Raw genomic sequence first — 21232 nt, forward strand, 5'->3', positions numbered from 1 at the left:
GGGGGGCATCTGCGTGTTCCTCTCACCCCCACGCGTCTGCATCATGGGAGACCGACTCTCTGTGTTTCCATGTGTGGAGCATGTGAGCACCTAACAGGTTCCCACACCTGGAGCCCAGTGTAGGAAGCCAGAGACCTTGGACCTGGAAAAGATCCCAAGACGTCTCCTACATCCCTCCCCACGTGCTGCAGAGCCTTCTCCACACTTTTGTCCAAACCTCCCTCGGAAGACTTTCCTCAGTGCCTCTGACTCCCTCTCAGCCAGTGTTTCCCTGAGACTTCAGTCGGCCATTCCATTCCTTCCTGAAGACGTCAGAAAAAATAAAAGCAAAGTGAAGTTGCTCAGTCATGTCTGATTCTTTGTGACCCTATGGACTGTAGCCTGCTGGCCTCTCCCATCCATGGGATTTTCCAGTCAAGAATACTGGAGTGGGTTGCCAGTTCCTTCTCCAGGGGATCTGGAGAAGGATCGACTCAGGGATCGAACCATCAGCAGTCATGCCCATCGCCTGCCTGACCTTCAGAAATAGGAGTTCATTCCTTCATCAGTTCTTCATCAGTTCCTGGAGAATTCCCATCGTGCACAGACTTCTGGGCAGGGATTCAGGTGCTGGGTACAGAGCCATTCAGTGTCCACCCCCATGTCTCCCTGAACCCTCAGAGCTGGACCCCACTTAGCTCAGTGTGTGGTTGATGCAATTCCACGGTGACCCCTAGGTCACGTGAGAGCCCTGTGATTCTGAGCAACAGAGACTGAGTCTGACTAAGTGACACAGAAGAGGTGCTGGGGGAAGCAGGGCAGGTCAGAGAAAGGAAAGAAGCCCCAAAACTCGCGCAGGTCAGGAAGGACAGGTCCCCCTGCAGGAGCTCACAGTCTGTCCCCTGAGGCCCCTGCCAGCAGGGAGCTTAGGTCCAGGCACCAGGAATCCCAGTGTCAAATTCTCAGGACACAGAATAGCTGGGATACAGGGACTATATTTTCGGACCAGTAGGTCAGGCTGAAGGATAAGGAAGATGGATGAGTAACAGCGACCCTGAACCCTGGGGTAAAGTCTCAGGTCAAGAGGCTCCAGATTGAGTGCTTCCTAGATGCACATGTGCCCTCTTCTCAGACCAACAGAAATGACTCTCCTCACCCTGTTCTGGGTCCAAGCACCCCACACATGACAGCAAGGGCACCGCTGACTTCCCCAGCTGGAGACAAACACGCATCACCTCCACCTGCTGCATCTTGCAGTGATGTCAGAGGTGAAAGGCCCCAGGTGATGCCAGTGCCTCTCCTGCTCTGTTGAGCCCCTTTCTCTGTGTTCTGCATGTGTGTTACATATGTACAGGCAACAGGGACGTGCAGTGGACCCTGACCTCCAGGAACATTGCTCCCCTGACACCAGTCTTCACTGGGATCCCACTCCCTGTTCCTCTTTCCTGCAGGGAAATTCACACCTGCTGAGGCTGGGCTGGGCCATCGCTGTGTCAGCACCGTCACGTGGGTCCTCATCAGATCCTCACTGCTCCTCTGAGAGCAGGTGGTATCACCCCCATGGAGAACAGGAGGAAGCTGGGCCCAGGGTCCAGGAATGTGGCCCCGGCCCCTGCCTGGGAAGGACTGTCCTGGATGGGGCCTCTGTGTGTTTCCAGCCTCTTTCCTGCATCCAGGTTGAGCTGATTGGTCGGGAGGACACAGGGTGTCCTGTCCCAGGAGGAAGTGAAGCAAGAACGTGGTATGTCTGTAGCACAAATGTCCTGGGTCCGGGGCAGTGTACCTGCTTTCTTGGAGCCCAGGTCACTCGGCTGTCTGTCATCACCTGCTGTCCTGTCCCACGTGGGTAGAGAAGGGCAGGGGTTGTGCTGCACGCACGTGCCCACCACCCAGGACCTGAGTCCCTCCCAGCAGGGCCTCTGGTGGTGGTTTCTAGTTTCTCTGCAGGCCCCGGCACTGGGTGGTTTTAAGCTGCTGCTCCCATGTCTCAAAGGTACCTTGCAATTCGCAGAGCCGCCTTCACACCAGCTGCACACAACCTCCTGTTGACTTGTTCCTGGGGCTTAAACCTAACTGAGCAGTGTTGTGCTAAGTCTGCAGAGGTCAGAATTTACACTAAAGCTGCTTCTTTTCGGCAAGTTGTGTTGCTTGCACAGAATATCTACCAAGAGTTTACACTCAGATGCGTGATGAGCTGGGCTGGGCCCCATCTCCCTGTCAATGACAATCGGTGATAAGAGACTTGTTCTGTCACAGCCCTGCTTCCAAACCACGCGTAGTCCTAGCCGGCTCCTGCCTGTGGCTGCACCCTGCTCAGCTCCACTGCTTAGCTCCTCTGTCTCCTAAGGCTGCTAAACCCACTCTTTACATTACCTGTTAAACATAAAAAAATTAAAAAAGCTTTTTCTCTATTTACCTAAGGTAAAGCTGCCTGAATCCTGATGTCCACTGAGACCTTTGGTAGAAGTGCACGTGGGCAGAGACATCCAGATGTGAGATTCCTTCAGGGCTGAGGTTCTGTGTTTGTCTGCAAGTCTAACTCATGACTTCCCCTTTGCTGACCCCAACTTGTCCCCTTCCCAACCTTTCTCCACTAGAGCCCCAGCTCCTGCTTCCCCTGTATCTGGAAAAGCCTGCTCACAGCGCAGCAGGACTGACCCTGGCTCAGTCTCCTCGCCCAGCCTTGGCCTTGCTCCAGAGCGCAGGGGTGGGTGCTGGTGTGGGGAGTGGGGTGCGGTATGGGATAAGCATCCAGCTCTCCTCTTCTAGATCACAGACCTGGACAGCAGCCTTTACCCCTTGGCCAGAGCAACATCAGCAAGGCAGGCAGGTATCAAGTGGGAAAGAGGGAGAGAGGGAGGGGTTGGGAAGAAGCCCATGAGGTGGGAGAGTGATTTGCCAAGGGCCTCACAGTTTGTTGGTGGCAGGTCTTCCTTCACAGATCCCGGGTAGGATGTGCTGAGCCAAGAAGGCCCTGGCATGTCAGAGCTGAACTTGTTTCTCTAAAGGGTCAACAGGGAGGGGGCAAGAGCCCAGGGTGGGGCCTGGTGGGTGGTCAGGCCTGAGTGACTCAGACATAGGGTTTTCACTTTCACTTTTGCTTCCCAGTGTATATCTGGGCCCAGAGGGTGTGTGTGGTTTACTGAAGAGATGCACAGCTGGTGGCTGCATCTGCAGAGCTGAGAACAACTGGATCTTGTTCACACTCGGGCAGAGGAAGACTCCTGGGTAAGCAGGGGGTTAAGACTCCGCCTAACTCCCCATCCTCAGGATGAATGTCTGAGAAAAGGATGGTTGTCACTAACTGACAGAAGAAGGAAATGGAAGCTCAGAGAGGTGAGGTCATGGCCGCGGCAGCAGGTGAAGCAGGGGCAGAGCCTGGATGTGGGGCAGGTGTGTCTGAGGGCTTCCTCCCACCACCTGGGCCCCTGAACAGAGCAGAGGGAGGGCGGCACCCATTCCGGTGGGCTCAGCTCAGGATGTGGACTCCTGAGACGTGACTGGAGACCCGAGAAGGAAGGGAATTTGGTGGGGGGCTCTAGTCCTTTGGCCTAGAACACACAGAAGAACTACACAAAAAAGGTCTTAATGACCCAGATGACCACGATGGTGTGGTCACTCACCTAGAGCCAGACATCTTGGAGTGTGAAGTCAAGTGAGCCTTAAGAAGCATCACTAGAAACAAAGTTAGTGGAGGTGATGGAATTCCAGCTGAGCTATTTCAAATCGTAAAAGATGATGCGGTCAAAGTGCTGCACTCAATATACCAGCAAATTTGGAAAATTCAGCAGTGGCCACAGGACTGGAAAAGGTTATTTTTCATTCCAATCTGAAAGAAAGGCAATGTCAAAGAATGTTCCACCTACAACACAATTACACTCATCTCACACACTAGCAAGGTAATGCTCAAAATTCTCCAATCTAGCCTTCAACAGTATGTGAACAGAGAAATTCCAGATGTTCAAGCTGGATTTAGAAAAGGCAGAGGAACCAGAGATCAAGTTGACAACATTCATTGGATCATAGAAAAAGCATGAGAATTCCAGAAAACATCTACTTCTGCTTCATTGACTGCGCTAAAGCCTTTGACTGTGTGGATCACAACAAACTGGAAAATTCTTCAAGAGGTGGGAATACCAGACCACCTGACCTGCCTCCTGAGAAATCCGTATGTAAGTAAGGAAGCAACAGCTAGATCCAGACATGGAACAACAGACAGGTTATAAATTGGGAAAGGAGTACATCAAGGTTGTATATTGTCACCCTGCTTATTTAACTTATATGCAGAGTACATCATGAGAAATGCCGGACTGGATGAAGCACAAGATGGAATCTAGATTGTCGGGAGAAATATCAGTAACCTTAAATATGCAGATAACACCACCCTTATGGCAGAAAGCAAAGAAGAACTAAAGAACCTTTTGATTAAAGTGAAAGAAGAGAGTGAAAAAGTTGACTTAAAACTCAATGTTCAAAAAACTAAGATTGTGGCATCCCGTCTCATCACTTCAAGGCAAATAGATGGGGAAACAATGGAAATGGTGACAGACTTTATTTTCCTGGGCTCCAAAATCACTGCAGATGGTGACTGCAGCCATGAAATTAAAAGACGTTTGCTCCTTGGAAGAAAAGCTGTGACCAATCTAGACAGCATATTAAAAAGCAGAGACATTAATTTGCCAGCAAAGGTCCATCGAGTCAAAGCTATGGTTTTTCCAGTAGTCATGAATGAATGTGAGAGTTGGACCATAAAGCAAGTTGAGCACTGAAGAATTGATTGTTTCAAACTATGGTGCTGGAAAAGACTCTTGAGAGTCCCTTGGACTGCAAGGAGTTCACACCAGTTAATCCTAAAGGAAATCAGTCCTGAATATTTATTGGAAGGACTTATGCTGAAGCTGAAGCTCTAACACTTTGACCACCTGATGCAAAGAACTGACTCATTGGAAAAGACCCTGATGCTAGGAAAGATTGAAGGCAGGAGGTGAAGGGGACAACAGAGGATGAGCTGGTTGGTGGTATCACCAACTCGATGGACATGAGTTTGAGCAAGCTCTGGAAGTTAGTGATGAACAGGGAAGCCTGGAATGCTGCAGTCCATGGGGTTGCAAAGAGTCAGACAGGACTGAAGGACTGAACTGAACTGAGGAGAGGCCAGGTATGGGATCTTGAGCCCATAGAGTGAACTGGAACCCAGTCTACCATGAACAAGATTTCTGACCTTGGGTAAATCACATAACATTTATGATTCAGTTTCCTTATCTTCAAGTGGGAATACAATAGTACACACCTCAGGGTTATTGGAATAATATACATTTTAATTTATAAAATCTTAGAGCAACTGAGTGTAGAGCAAAATCAGACACACTTGAGGCTCTCATCAATAGCTGTTGCTATATCAATAAGGATCTTTACTATCATTTCAGTCAGGTCTCAAGAGGGATAGTTGATAAATGCTCTTTTGCCTTCTAAAAAGGGGTTAAACATAATCAATATTTGCTTTCTTTCTTTACCTCCCAGCACATGATAGTCACATCCAGAACCAAAAGAAAACCTCTCAATATAAAGATCTGCTTTAAAAAAAAAAAGACAACTGAGAACTGACAAGATTGAAAGGATGGCACTCTCCTACTTCATGAGGATGAATATAAATTGGTAGTTTGTTGCATAACAGTGTGGCTCTATGCATGAAAAATCTTTAGGTGTTGATACCCTCAGACCCAGTCATTCTACTTCCAGAAGTAGCTTAAAGAAATATTATCAAATGAAGGCAAACTTTTCTACAAGAAAGGTTTCTTTGCACTATTATTTACATAAATAATTAGAAACAGCCTAAAAGTTCAACAGTCAGGGGATGACAGCAGAGAGAACTGGGCACCATCAGTGGTCCTCAGCCACCCAGGGCAGAGCTTCAGGGATTGGGCGGGGTCAGAGGGACTTCAGGCCCTTGTGGGATAAAGGCTGTTGCAGAAGCTAGGAGGCTGTGGGCTGTAGGAGCTGCAGCATCGGGAAATTTACCAAAGCAGAGACTGGCACACAGGGAGCGAGACATCATTTCAGAATGAAAACACTCGTTTGTTAATAAACATATCTACGAACACATATTTTTATATTAAAAAAGGCATAAGGCATAGTCATCACAAATGTGGGATGTAGATCGGAAAGACCAGACTCTGGCACCAGCATGAAAACTTGGGCTGACCTAATTTTAAGTGAGTTTCAGGAGCCTGCATGTCAATGAATCAATATTAGTTATTACCAATTAGTACACACAAGTATTCCCTCACGTAATTTCCAGAGTATCCTTCCTATCTGTTCTTCTGTCTCTGGTTTTATTGCTCCTATAACTTCGCAGATTACTGTCTCCTGTCTGATTACCTTCTCCTTGGGCCCGAAAAGGAGAGCAGGACTCTAACTCAGGGTGCAGAGAGCAGTGGGAGGATGAGTGACTTTCCTTAACTAGTGGCCTGCAGAGCCCAGGGGACAGAGAATCATGCTGGGTTAAGTCCATGGTGGCACTGGTGGCCGTCCTAGTGGAAACTCCTGGAGACCAAACCCCTCACTACTTCCTGTAGTCACTGCTCACTCATGATGGAGCCCACAGTCTGTTTTTCCTTCCCAAGGATGAAGCCACACCTCCTTCCAACCTGACGCAGACAAGGAGCTGAAAGGAGATCTCTGCTGCTGCCATGAGCACAAAAGACCTCTGGGACTGCTCAGGTAGTCAGCTGTCTCTTGTCTGGATAGTTCCTACTTAAGACCCAGAACTGAGATGCTGCCAACTATCTGAATTAACCTAGAGAAGAATCAAGAAGGGAATAGATAAGCATCCTCAAGTCCCATGGAGTCCAAGGGGACTTCCCCTACACTGGGGTCTGTCCCCATCCCCTCCTTTCTGGCCCTCTTCTCTGGAAGCCATGGCCAAGGTGGTCAGTTTCTCCCTCCCGGTCCCCCAGATCCTAGCTGATGACTCAGGAGTGAGGCCAGAATAGCCCAAGGACAGAGGGGACAGCAGAGGGAGTCCCCGAGACCAGACAGGGCAGGGAGAGGAGGTCCTGCAGCATCCCTGAAACTTCTCCTGCCCCTCTCTTGTCCGAGCCTCCTCCTGTTCCCAAACCCTGGGGCATCACCACAGCGGCTGTTTCCTCCAAATCTCGCCCTGCAGCCTACCCAGCTGCTCTGCAAGGATCAGCAGACCCTGAACTGAACCCCAGTCTGGCCTTTGTCGTCTCCCCCTCATGTGACCTGGAGCACAGTTACCTGACCTCACCTGTAAAATGAGAAGAATATTTCCTTATAGTGTTAAGAGGATGAAATGTAATGTGCTCTGTGTCCTGGGCCACACAGCAGGTCCTGCCGAGTATGGTGCTGTCCGCTCTACCTAGAAAGTGTTAGATCCAGGTGGAAAACTCCCCCGCCCCCAGAATCACCTCTCCCTGCATGCTGTGTCACCACACCTGCCCAGGGGTCTCATATATAAGCATGTGCTTACCAGGTCTGACACCTCAGGCAGGTTCTGGCTCTACTGATCTCAAACACCCCTGCAGACACCCATGTACTCTATTATTTCCCCCACCCACCAACACCCCAATCAATAAATACACAGATTTAGTGTTCTGGGTTCCCTCCATATGAGACCTGGGTTCCTTTCACTCTTACTAAAACGGGAAAAAGAAAAAAAATTAACAACCCTTCATGCTGCAGGATAGACAGAGAGCGAGTGAGCTGATATCTCTTCCTCTTCAAATAAGGACACAAATCTTCTTGGGTTAGGGCCCCACATTTATGACCTCATTTCACTATAATTTCCACCTTAAAGGCTCTATCTTCAAATAGACTCATTGAGGTGGGGGTGAGGCTATGGCTTCAACATATGATTGGGGCAGTTGGACACAGTCCACCCATAACCCCAGGTGAATCCATCAACAGTATCCCCAGATGACTGCTGCTCAGGAAGATTAATTTAACCACTTCATACTCATTACCATTTACCATTTACATTACAGCATAATTTCTTCTCATCTTAGTCTTTTATCCACCTAGGGTAAAAACTTTTTTTGAGGATATCATTGAGTATATCCAGAAGAGAGTAAGCAACCAATAGCTGCAAAACCTCCTCACTGAAGGCAAAACCTGCTCACTGAAGGCAAAACCTGCTCACTGAAGGCAAAACCCGGGAGAATTTTGTGCCTGAGGCTGGTTTGCCCAGATAACCTTCACGGGTGCATCGGGAATGCTACCCACATCCCTGCCACTCAGGCTAGCTTCCTCTTGGCAGGCCTCTTCCAGGGGTCAGGGTAGAGCAGAGGGTCCAGGCTGGAGGACTAGAAGGCAGGCTTGGGCAGCAGGACCAGGATTAGAGTGAGCAGAGTGGGCCCCGAGGACACAGACTGAAGGGTCTGTGACCCTAGCAGAGGTCCCCTGAGTGGGAGGGGGGACATTTCTTCCCTCCCTGATGGGATCCCCTCAAGCTGTGCTAGAGGGCCCTGGGTGACTGTGTCCTCCACACCCTGCCTGGGACCTGGGTTCTCCCTCCATCTGGGACCCTCTTCTGGTCTGCATGGAGCTGCCCTGACAGTGAGAAGGCCGTGTGGCTCAGTGAGCCCTCCAGGGTCACAGTGAGTGCCTGTGATTGTGTGTCATTTGAGGGATTCTGAGGAGCCTCCCGCATCCCCACCCAAGAGGACACACTTCCTCCACCAGCTGTGCAAGTGCCGGTCTCTTCAGGCTCAGCAATTCAGATAGATGTTTCCTAAAGTCTCTTGAATCTTTAGAGGTTCCATAAAGTTGCATACGGCCTTAGGGTGCAGGTATGTGAAGCTGTCGCCAGGTAAGTTGTGAGTTAGGCTGGTGACCCCCGAGAGGTCAGGGATGCTGGGCACTAAAAGATGTCAGGATTCCAGTTACAGTTTATTGCAGAGCGGACTTCAGGTTCCCAGCAGCTCCAGGACAGTCTGGGCAGGTTTCACACGCGAAGCTTCCATTGTCCTCAGGACGACTTACTGTCCTGGATTCAGTGTGTGGCAGGACACACAGAGCCCGGCCCCTAGGGATGCTCACCTGCTTAAAAGCAAATTATAACGTTTTTAAAAAACTGTTCATTTTGCCTGAAATATAACATCAAATAAATTGGTGAGTTATCATAGGATGAGATTTCTAGAAAGTTCTGAATATGTGGACTATGTTTTTTACTTATTTGTGTAATGTCTACAGTTCTCAATTTGTGTCTCTCTTTGTATTGTGATAGTCTTTCTTTTTTGTTAGTTGCCAGTAAGTTAATTAGATGTTAAAGAATTTTAAATGCATGACAACAAAAACCTTTTTGTGAGGTTGAATGAGAATAGGACCAGGCTTCAATCTTTTATTTATTATGGTGACGTTTTATTTCTCTATTACTATTATTATTTCCAAGCTAAAAAATTAAAAACAAATTATTAATACCCTGACCTGTTTTCTCTGACTACTCCCAGAGGTCATGCTAATGCCTTAGTGTCCAGCTCCTCTGGAGGTCAGTGCAGATATTACTTGACCCAAAGGCACCATCATGTGTCACTTTGTCAGACTGCCCAGTGGCCAAAGGCCCAGGCAGACAAGAACACTCCTATCAGCCAGAATATTCCAAGAGCTTAGGGACCACTTCCCAGTTGCCAAGGGCAAAGAGCAGGTTGACTCCTCACTACAAACTAAGGCCCTTGAATGAAGGTTTTCTTCCCAAATCCCACTTCTGTTAGTTTCTCTATGGACTTTCCACCCTACCAGTCCTTTGGAAGTGATGTGTGTTGACCTGCCTCGGAGGCATCTTTATCAAATACCTCTCTTAAGACTATCTTAAAATGGCTTTTGCTTATTTATTTCATGATTGAATAATGGAGTATCCATGAGGTACAAACATGTGTTTAATGTTGAAAATAATTTACATTTGCAAAACTCTTCCCTTGTGATTTGTAATAAAATCTCTGTGGCTTATGCAGAATAGATCCATTGAGCTTATTTTACGGACAAGCAAATTGTCTTTCTTAATCCCTTGATGTTCCTTGTTACAGGAAAGAAGTGGAGGCATTACATGAATTTCTGAATGAGTTGAAGACAGACTTGGCTATGGAAGACCAAGAGAGATTCCAACAGGACCTGCTAGACAGGGAGAGGTTTTTAAAGGAGTTTCCTCAGGTGAAAAAGGAACCAGAAGAGAGCATAAGAAAGCTCTATGCACTTGCAGACAGGGTTGACAAGTCGCACAGGGACTGTACCCTCTTCAAGGTGGTGGCCAACTCTACCGGCACTGTGTCTGGTGTTCTGAACATCCTTGGCCTGGCTCTGGCACCCGTGACAGCAGGGGCCAGTTTGGCGGTCTGGACCACTGGGTTAGGGCTGGGAGCAGCAGCTGCTGTGACAACCATGTCCACTAGCATCGTGGAACACTTTAGTAGGTCATCAGCAGAAACGGAAGCCAGTGGCCTCTTGTCAACTAGCATCAAGGAAAACGTGTCTGTGGGATCTCGATGTCTGTCTGCACTTGGGATGGCTTTTTCTACAGCAAAAGTCTACAAATCCATGCAAGGGCTTAGGAAAAATGTCCATGCTGCAAAGCTGGTGAAAGACAACTCTCAGTTAGCAGCCCATGCTAAAAGCTTCACGAGCACTGGGCAAGTCTCTGTCCAAACCAGCAAGGAGGTGAATAAAGCTTTCAAAGGCATGGCTCTGGCAATGACCAAAAAGGCCCGGATCATTGCTGGAGGCTTTGTAGGAATCTCCTTCTAGTGGGTGTGGGTTTCCTGGTAAAAGAGTCAATGCACTTACATGAGGGGGCAAAGACAGAGTTGGCTGAGAAGCTGAGGCAGCAGGCCAGGGAGCTGGAGAAGAAGTTGAAGCAGGTCATACAGACCTATGAGAGGCTGAAGTAAGGCCTGACTCCCCCACCCCCAGAGCAGTGCAGGAACGAGGGACACATGTGAGACCAGGGATCAGAACACCTTGTTAGAGGGGAAAGGAGGGGGAGACAACACTGATGGAGCTGGGTGTTAGGAATCTGGCATTTCTGTAGCTGAGCACAGCAGGGGAGGAATGCATGCAACTGGAAAATGGGAGAGAGAAGGAAGGAGCCTGGAGCCTGGACTAAGGGAAGAGAGTGAGGGGAGGGGAGATACCACTTATTTTGGACTAAAGAACACACTGGGGGCAGAACAGAGAGGCAGGGGAACTAGCAAGAGTGGCCAGGAATATGAAAGTGTTTAAAATGGGAGAAAGTCAAAGAGGAGCGATAGCTGGGATCGAAGCATCCCGGGCTCCTCTATCGCGCTCCCCAGGGTTTGCTGTCCCAGCAAGAAGAATCTCCCCCTGATGGTGGTCTCTAGCCCTCCTTCTCCAGCGTCAGCTCACCTTTGATCCCAGCAGGTTTACCTTAATATGGCAGTGACTTCTTGATGATGATGTTGATGGTGGTGGTGGCAGTGATGACTACTCAGTGGGTGGGACATTTGTCGAGATGCAGGTGATATTTGGGACCAGGATCACTGAGTGACTAATGAAGATCCTATGAAATTCCAAATGCTGTGTGAAACAGAGCTTGATTTAAAAAAAAAAATCACAAAAGAAAGAAGAAATGACACCAGAAGGCAACAGCCGACCAAGGAACTGTGCGGTGTGTCAAGGAGATCACCAGCCTGCGGTGAGGAAAAGCCGCCTCTCAGACCCTTGGTTTCCTCTTCAGTGGGGGGGGGGGGGGGGGGGAGCTGGGCAAGACACTCAGGCTCCTTTGTCTCCCCCCACCTTTTGTTCTCCAGACTCTGGTTCAATAAATATGAGCTGGTTCAGTGAGGCTTCCTAGCATTGATTGATGCATTCCACGGGGCTCCGGATGCCTGACCTCCTTCTGCATGAGCCTGTCTCCCAGGATCTCAGGGGGCACGTCCTCCATGGCTCCTCCTTCCCGCCCACTGGGCTCCCATCCAGTCGTTTCCCTCAGACCCTGGAGCCCCCAGGCCCCACGGGACACCCAGGAGAGCCCGTGTCATCTGACTTGGGCTGAGCACGGGGATACTCCTCCTCCAGCCCCGGGGACCAGGATGGACACAGGGCATCCAAGGGTGACTGAGAGCAGAGGGCTTGTGTGCAGGTGTGAGAGAGGGCCAGCCGTAAGCAGAGGGGCAGAGAGAGACAGCACACACCTCATCCAGGCTGCCTTCATGTTTCACCAGGACTCCTGCAGGAGCTTCCCCTCTCCTCTTGGCCAGAGCCTGGACCTCAAAGGGTGAAGGTTGAGCTTTGGGACCTTGCTCTTTCTTAGCATAAAAGAGAATAATTTGTTTGCTGGAAGTTCACAGGAACATAATGACCTGACATCAAGAAAAAAGTCTCTAACACCAAGAAGGTTGCAACCACTAACCAGGCCCCGCGCTTACCTCTCTCATGAAAGGGCTTTGCTGAGAGTTTCAAGGAGTTTGGGATTTTTAAGGCATGAGCCACTCGTCTGTTTGTGTGGCCCTGCAATGAACCTTCTTTGGTTCCAAACTCCAACATTTTGGTGTGGTTTGGTCTCACTGTGTGTTGGAAACATGGACTTGCATTCAATAAAACAGGCAGCCCAAAGTATTCTGCTGGAGCCTCAGGTCCCTTGAAGGCAGAGGTGGACGCCTGGCTCACTCCATCTATGGAGGCAGGACTGAGGGGCTGGGGAAAGTGGGCAGGAAGGAGGGAAAGTCCATCCAAAACCATGTTCTGACCCGGTCACCCATCTGGGATTGCACCTGCCACAGCCTTCTGAGGAACCTTCATGGAATGGCCTCAGGCTCATCCACTCCAGGGAGGAAAAGGGAGCATCTAGGTGTTGCTCTCACCCCCATGGGCCTGCTCCACGGGGCACCAACTGTCTGTGTTTCCATGTGGAGCATGTGAGCACCAAACAGGCTCCCATCCCATGGTGACCCCTGTCTCAGGTGAGATCCCTGTGGTTCTGAGCAACAGACACCGAGTCTGACTAAGTGAGCACAGAAGAGGCAGAAGAGGGCCCACTGGAAGGAACCGGAGCAGGTAAGAGAATGGAAAGAAGCCCCCAAACCTGCACATTTCAGGAAGGACAGGAAGCAGGACAGGTCCCCCTGCAGGAGCTCACAGTCTGTCCCCTGAGGCCTCTGCCAGCAGGGGGGCTTAGGTCCAGGCACCTAGAATTCAGAGTCAAAATCCCAGGGCACAGAAGAGCTTGGGTTGGGAGACTGTATTCTTGATTCAATAGGTCAGGCTGAAGGAAGAGAAGGATGAGTGGGTAATAAAGACCTGAACCCTGGGGGAAAGTCTCAGGTCAAGAGGCTCCAGATTGAGTGCTTCCTGGATGCACATGTGCCCTCTTCTCAGGCCAACAAAATGACCCTCCTCACCCTGTTCTGGGTCCAAGCACCCCATGCACGACAGCAAGTGCACCACATTTTCATATGGTTCGTCCTGTTCATGTTCATAGGGTTCTTGCGGCAAGAATACTTTGGCCACCTGATGTGCAGAGACGAGTCACTGGAAAAGAACCTGATGCTGGGGAAGACTGAGGATTACTGGCTACTCTGGGCTCTATCCTTGGGGTTTTTTCAGGCCAGAAGGATAGCAGACTTATTAGAATTTCAGTCACTTCTATCCAACCAAGAACTGTAGCTGCCTTCAAGAGAAATCCACAAAAAATGACTATCTCTTCCTTTACCCATCATTCAATCTGTATTTGACTCCCCTCAAAATCTTCCTTCTCTGCTCCTTCTCCTGAGCCCTCGCATGGCGGTTTTGCACTCTGTACTTTAGTGTTCTGTAGTTTGTACCAGGTCTACAGTGTGTGGTTGTTGCCTGCAAGAGAGTCTGCTTGTCAGGAGCTTGTCTGAAATGATTTTTGAGCCTTACTTCTTTCTCTGACTTGGTGTGTGATCTGAAGAAGTTGCGTCACTGCCTTTGCCTGTATCCCTATCTACATAATAAAATAATAATTCTGCCCCTCTTCAAGAGAATCACATGATAAAAAAGTAAATGAATTGCAAATAGCCAAGCGCTCTTCTGATAGAATCATACCCTTTGCTCCTCCTGTCCTTCCACAGGCTCTCCAGGGTCCAGGGCGCCCCATGATCTCTATACCAGGGAAGCAGGCCCTTATGGGGAGGGAGAACTTGGACCTCTCCTCTGTGTTTCAGGCCCCCTCCCATCTCCTTCCCCTTGGACATAAATCAGAATGGCGAAGATCCCAACTTTAGAGTCAGACCTGGGTTTCTATTTTTCTTTACATCTCTGACATCTCGGATAAGCCGTTTCCCTTTCCCTAATGAGCAAGGCTGCCCTTTGCCTCCCCACTGATGGGGAGACCCTTCTGCTGACACAGTGCCGTTCTCAAGCCTCATGTGGTTCTCACCCTCTGCTTCCATATCTGGCCTGGCAACGCTTGTCCTCCTGCGCTTTGCTCCTCTGGCTCCTAAGTATGTCAGGTCACTCTTGACTTTGAACTACCCTTTTAAAAAAGCAACCCTGTTTCTCTGGTCACCTAAAGCAATGTTACCTGAGCCCATGTCCGCTGCCCCCTTTGTGAGAAATGCACGTGGGCAGAGACGTCCACAGGTAAGGCCCTTCAGGGCTGAGTTTCTGCGTTTCTCTGCGAGTCTGACTCCTGACCTGCCCCTTGCTGGCCCCCACCTGCCCCCTCTTGGCGTCCCCCTACCCCCCACTCTCCCTGCACCAGGAGGAGGCTGCCCACAGACCAGCAGGGCCAACCCCGGCTCCAGGACCCTCCCCTGGCCTTGGTTGTTCCAGGGCTCCGTGGTGGCCCCATGGTCAGCAGCCGCCTCTCATCCTCTGGATCGAAGCCCTGGAGCTCTGCATCAGCCTGTACCGCATCAGCCAGAGCAAGGTCTTCTTCCAGGCTGGCATGCTGGCCCACCTGGAGGAGCGGGACCTGAGATCACAGACTTCATCATCGGCTTATAGGACTGCTGAAGGGGCTACCTGGACATGAAGTGAGTCCCGGGACACCCACACCTTGCTCGCGACCCCCCAGCTCTCCTGCAGTGGAGGGCACTGAGGAAGCAAGGCCTGGGTGCCCTCATGGCAGGAGGTGTCCCCTGGGGAGACCCACATAGCTTTCCCTGTCCCCTGCTTCCTGGATTTCTGCCAGAGGTTTAAAGTGAGCAGGAAGGAGCAGTGACTGTGCTCAGATTGTCCTTCCAGGAAAGCCCCTGGCCACCGCCTTTCTTCCTTGTGTCCCTCCTGTAGGGGAGACACCCAGCGCCGGCTGTCCCCAGAGGACCCTGAGCTCCAGTGAGGAGGCGCCCTTAAGTCCTGACTGCTCCTGTGGGGTCAGGGCAGGCTTGTGCAGGACTGCAGGAGGGGCAGCTGTGAGTTAACCCCTTGACACCTCTGTGTCAGTGCTTCCAGTCTGAGCCCTGAGCACTGGGGAGAGAGCGTGAGCGTGTGGTGTTTGGACAGATGGACGTTTGCAGGACATGAGCTGCTGATATTCTTCTGCCCAACAACAGTGGTTTTCTGAGTTGCTTGAAGAAAGGCCCCGCCTCTGCCCGACCAAGGCTGCCTTATTTGCAAAATCAGATCAAATTTCTGGCCTTTGTTATGGGTGATTGTAAGACCAAATTGCAGTGTGTGGTCCTCATGGAATAACACCCATCACTCTTCTGTCCATCCCTCAACCTGGGAGCAGGTGACCATGATGGCCTAGGGACATTTCCTGGGATGAAGCAACCCAATGGAAGGTCAGGCTGGCCTCCCTGAAGGGCGTAGGCCCATTGCAGCCTCTTCTGCTTGGGGGCTAAAAGAAAAAGTCCAACAGCAGTTGAGTTACAAGACTCTCAGGCTGAGTTACCTCTGCTTCTCCATTTCCCTGTAAAATGGAGCCAGTAGTTCCTAGAGCTGATGTGGGTTCAACAGGAAAGGCATGGACGGTGCAGGCACAGCACCTGGCACACGCTCAGCCCTCCATCCACAGAGGCTTATTGCTCAGGAACCAAACGGAGACAGGGCCAACTCTCTGTTGTAGACTTCTCTGAGTCGCCAGGACACTGATTTTCTAATAAAAGTCCTCCATTTGGAGAGAAAATATCAAGTTGTCAAGTGGAGATAAACCAGGGGAGAAAAGGACAGCATGCTGTCAGCCCCCGCCATGAACTTCTGCATCCACCTAATGGCAGTGACCACAAAGACCAGGCCTCTTCCTGTGGGTCACTGGGACCAAAAACACTAGTTCCATCCCTGCCAGCAGGGCTAGGTCTAGAGGGATCTGATCAGAAGGGGTGGGAGGGGCATGGACAGAGTGTCAGAGGAGTGGCCTTAGGCCCCTCACCCAGGTACCATGGGAGCAGAGCAGGGGACTGTGGACTCTACAGGGGAAGGTCCTAGAGGGCTTCTCAAGGGAGGTGATGTCAGATTTGGGCTTTGCTGCATGAACATGATCTCCCAGGTGGTTGCAGCAGGTGACCCTGGCAGAAGGTCCTCTGTAAGTAAGTGCCCAGAATCCTCATGGACGTGACACTCAGCAGCAGCCGTATGACCAGTATGCAGTGAGCAGGTGGCATTTTCTGGGACTGGGTCTCATGATGGTGGCATGACAGTGAATAAGGCAAGAAGGCTGGTGAGTGTGGGTGGGTAGAGAAGGCAGAGGGGGCTGGGAAGAAGCCTATGGGCTGAGGCCAAGGGCCTGACAGTGCGCTGATGGCAGATCTTTTTTCAAGGAGTGCAGAGCCGGATGAACTGAGCCAAGAATGACCTAGAATGTCAAGCTTGGGCTTGTTTCTCTAAGGGGAGCAGTGGGAGGGTGGGAAAAGCCCAGGGTGGGTCCTGGTGGGCAGAATATTTGACAAAAGTGACTCAGAATTGAGTGTGTTCAATTTCCCCTTTCAGTTCTCCAGGTTTATCTGGACCCACAGGATGTATGGTTTATTGCAGAGACACACAGCTTCTGGCTGCATTTGCAAAGCTGAGAACAACTGGATCTTGTTCACACTCGGCCAGAGAAGATTCCTGGGTAAGCAGGGAGGTAGGGCCCCCGCCCACCTCCCCATCCTCACAACTAAGAAAAGGATGATTGTCAATAGTTGACAGAAGAAGGAAAGGAAGCTCAGAGAGGTGAGGTCAGGGCTAAGGCAGCAGGTTAAGCAGGGGCAGAGCTTGCATGCGGAGGCAGGTGTGTCTGGCAGCTTCCTCCTGCCACCTGGGCCCCTGGACAGTGCAGAGGGAGGGTGACGCCTGCTCAAGTGGGCTCAGCTTGGAACACGGGCTCCTGAGACGAGAGCCGACACCCCAGAAGGAAGATGTAAGTTGCAGGTGCTCAGCCCTTTGGGAAACTGGAGGAAATGGAGGGGTGGAGGAGGAAAGAGGAGTCAGAGTCCCCCCTGCTGCGGCCTGGCCACCCTGAGGCTGCCCGCAGGTGCTTCACTGCAGCTGATGGAGCAAAGGCTTCCTCTTGAGATACAAGGAATCCAGGTGTATCATCACCTTGTCTCTTGAATGCCTGCGCAGTGCCAGCCCCTGCGGGGGGAACTGAGGCCTGAGAGGGGAGGAACAGGAGACCCAAGTGGGGAGACGCAGGGCTTGCTATACAACGCCCACATTATGAACTCGGTTTTATAATTTTAAGACAAAAAGTCAAGCTGTGAACACATCAGTCTAACAGGAGGGACATGGGCTTTGATCTATGTGTTTTACAGGCAGAGACAATGCTGGAAACTTCAGGGTTACAAAAACCATGTTCCCCCCTCACATATGCATGTCAGAAAGTCTGGTCTTGGCCTCCACTCTGCCCATGGACAGCTGTGTGACCCTGGGCAAGTCACCTCCCCGGGAATTGTTTCCTCAGCTTCTTACTCAAGTTTTTAATACATATATATACTTTTTTTTTTAATTTGAGTGTGTCAGGTCTAGTTGAAGCAAATGGGGTGAGTTGCTCCACAGCATGTGGGATCTTAGTTCCTTGACCAGAGAGCAAACCCACGTGCCCTACATTGCAAGGCGATTTAACCACTGAGCCACCACGGAAGTCCCTGTTACTCAATTTTTAAAAACTGGTTTCAGTCTTTTTCTGTGGATTTTAGGCCCTCTCTTGTGGATTTTCACCTTGTTGACTCTAGGTATTGCAAAGTGTCTGCTGGTCTCTCCTTGGCATCTGACCTGGTTTATGGTGTCCTTTGCATGTTTTAATATTTAGAGGACAAATAAATCAGACTTTTCTTTATGGCTTATAGGATATGTGTCTTAACTAGAAAGGTTTCCTCAAATCAATCTTATTTTGAACATTTTTTTTCTAGGGCTTTTGTAATGTTTTCTCTCTGGCTTACATTGAGATCTCTTTGGGATTCACTGATGGAATGATTAGAAGCTTTCTCTTTCTTCCTCTTCCTCCTCCTCCTTCCCCTTTCTCCTTTTCTCCTTCTTCTCTTTCAAGCAGGACATATTTAATGGGTGCTTTTCTCAGTCAAGGTCTTCCCAGGTGGCGCTTGTGGTAAGAACCCGCCTGCAAATGCAGAAGATATGAGAGACGTGGGTTCAATCACTGGGTAGGGAAGATCCCCTGATGAAGGACAAGGCAAGCCACTCCAGCGCTCAGTCAAAAAGGAGCACACCCTTTCTTGGGTCTTCAAAGCAGCCTCATGGCAGTCTGGGTATGACTCCACTCTCTCCCCCCGACGTCCGCAGCAGCAGTTAGGGAACAGAGAGCGAGAGGCTGGAGGGAGCTGGGCCCCACAGCCACGCTTGGCCCTGGATTACAATATGGGGCGTTCTCCTCTGTTAGTCTCTGATAGGCCGCTTCCTCGAAAGGCTGTTTCTGGGAAACAGGAGGACTCTGGAGAAGCCTGTCCCAGGCTTTGGAATGTCTGAATCAAGGGTCAGGCATGTATCAGATTTTAGATAAGTCCCATGTTTTTCCACAGTTCTCTCTTTCTCTTCTCATGTAATATTATCATAGCTGGAGTAAGGAGACATGAGGAAATAAGGTGTTTCGTGCCACCAGAATGTACAGGGTTCCTATGAAAATTTTGCAAATCAAAATGGCATAGAGCATAGACAATCTAGGTCTCACATCACAGTTTATTGGCAGAGGCTAATCTTTTGGAAAGCAGGGGATGCCTATAAAGGAAATACACTCAGAAATCTGATAATACTGTCTGTCAGAAAGAGCTTTTCATCCAGACAGACCAAGAAAACAGATGGAATTACTGCACTGCAGGTAAAACAGGTATTCTGCTGTGTCTTTGAGAAGCTGGCTGTTTCATGTCCCCATAAGGGGTCACCACACCTCATATTTTAGCCAGGCTGTATCTAGGAGGGCAGGGGGTGCCCTGCCAGTCCTGGACAGGAGGAGTAGCAGAGAAGAGACAGGGTCCCACTCTTTGAGACCCCACGGACTGCAGCCCACCGGTCTCCTCTGTCCGTGGGGGTTCGCCAAGTAAGAATACTGGAGTGGGTTACCATGCCCTCCTCCAGGGGATCTTCCCAACCCAGAGATCAAACCCAGGTCTCCCGCATTGCAGGTGGATTCTTTTCTGACTGAGCCCCAGGGAAGCCGAAATGGGTAACAGGGCTTAAGAATTTTTCCATTTGTGTTGAGAAAAAAAATGACCACCAAAAGATTTAATAATACCTCTCTGTTAGCAGATTTATGTCTGGTGCTGCCGCTAGAGTTTTAGCTTCAGGAGAACTCCAAGAGCATAGACACAGTACAACGGGTTGGAGTTAACTGTTGGCTATTTCATTTGAAATGCTAACTGGAGAGGTCTGTTTTTAAATACATTTTCTGTTATTTTTTTCCCTGACTCCTGTTTCTTGTTGGCTTAGCTGCCCTGTTGTCTCTCCCATCTCCATCTCAGTCATTTTTCCTTGAGAGCCTCGTTTCCCTCTCCAGGGCCTGTGAGCTAGGTGGGTTTTCCTCCCATCAAGCAAGATGAAGGTACAAATCTCTGAGAGAGTGGTGAAGATTAAGTCCCATACCCAATTAAACACACATGGAACTTTCTAGAAAGGAGCCTGAAGAAAATTAAGAGATCAGAGTAGATGAAACAAGGACTGAATTTCCCTTGAGGAAATATATTCCCTTTCATTTAATTTGGGAATAATAAAATCTGACACAGAAAAAAAAAAAAGGCAAGCAAAGTTTTATATAAGAAGAGTGTTGCTTACACGAATACTTACATAAAGAATTAGAAACAACCTAAAGTTCAATAGTCAGTAGAGGACAGTGGAGAGGACTTGGCCTCAAACAGGTGTGGGGCCATCCAGGCCAGGACTGAGTGGACTCCAAGCCCTTGTGGCATAAAGGCTTTTGCAGAAACAAGGAGGGTGTGGGCTGTGGCACCAGCTTTATCAAGGTGGAGACTCAAGCAAAGGAAGGAAAATGTCATTTGGGAATAAAAGGAGTCACTTGCCAACTAACAGCTATCCACAAATAAATATTATTCTACATTAAAGGGAGTGCAAAAAAATAATAATAATAAAGGGAGTGCAAGCTCAGTCCCTTTTTGTGAACTGTGGACTGTAGCCCACCAGGCTCCTCTGTCCAGGCAAGAATACTGGAGTGGGTTCCAATTCCTTCTCCAGGGAATCTGAGTTCTCAACTCAGGTATAATCTGAGTCTCTTGCATCTTCTGCATTGCCAGGCAGATTGTTTACTACTGGGTCACCTGGGAAGCCCACATTAAAGGGAGTAGAGCATAGTCATCACAAACCTGGGATTTGGATGAGAAAGGCTTTAGTTCAAGTCCAGGCTCTGGCACCAGCATGAAAACTTGGACTAACTGAAATTTAGGTGAATTTCAGGAGCCTGCATGTCATACACTCTGGATCAGTACTAGTTATTACCAAAGACTAAAGAAAATGTTCCCAACCTCATGGAATTTCCAGAGTATTCCTTCCTATCGATTCTTGTCTTTGATTTTATTGCTCCTATGACTTCACAGATGGCTGTCTCCTCTCTGACTACCTTCTCCTTGTGCCCCAACAGGAGAGTAGGACTCTGACTTGGAGAGAGCTGGTGGGAGATGAGTAGCTTTCCTTAACTAGTGGCCAGCAGAGCCCAGGAGACAGAGAACCACGCTGGGTTAAGTCCCTGGTGGCACTGGCGGCCGTCCCAGGGGAACCCACCAGAGACATTGCCCCTCACTGCTCCCTGCAGCCCCTGCTCACTGGTGATGGAGCCCACCACCCGTTTTCTCATCCCCAAGGGTGAAGCCACACCTCCTTCAAGCCTGATTCAGACAAGGAGCTGAAGGGACGTCTCTGAAACTCTGCTGCTGCCACC

The 21232-nt window shown here is 49.8% G+C and overlaps 1 long non-coding RNA gene and 1 pseudogene across 1 annotated transcript; both read left to right on the forward strand.

Moving 5' to 3' along the window:
• Positions 1-2403: 2403 nt before the first annotated feature.
• Positions 2404-7234, forward strand: LOC133043345 (uncharacterized). Its single transcript, XR_009689688.1, has 4 exons — positions 2404-2471; positions 2749-2809; positions 3088-3207; positions 6603-7234. It is a non-coding gene; the product is annotated as an uncharacterized LOC133043345 (long non-coding RNA).
• Positions 7235-7674: 440 nt separating this feature from the next.
• On the forward strand, positions 7675-11011 carry LOC133043119 (apolipoprotein L3-like; annotated as a pseudogene).
• The last annotated feature ends 10221 nt before the right edge of the window (positions 11012-21232 follow it).

Source organism: Dama dama, chromosome 22 (assembly GCF_033118175.1).
Source record: "Dama dama isolate Ldn47 chromosome 22, ASM3311817v1, whole genome shotgun sequence".
NCBI classification, from domain to species: domain Eukaryota; kingdom Metazoa; phylum Chordata; class Mammalia; order Artiodactyla; family Cervidae; genus Dama; species Dama dama.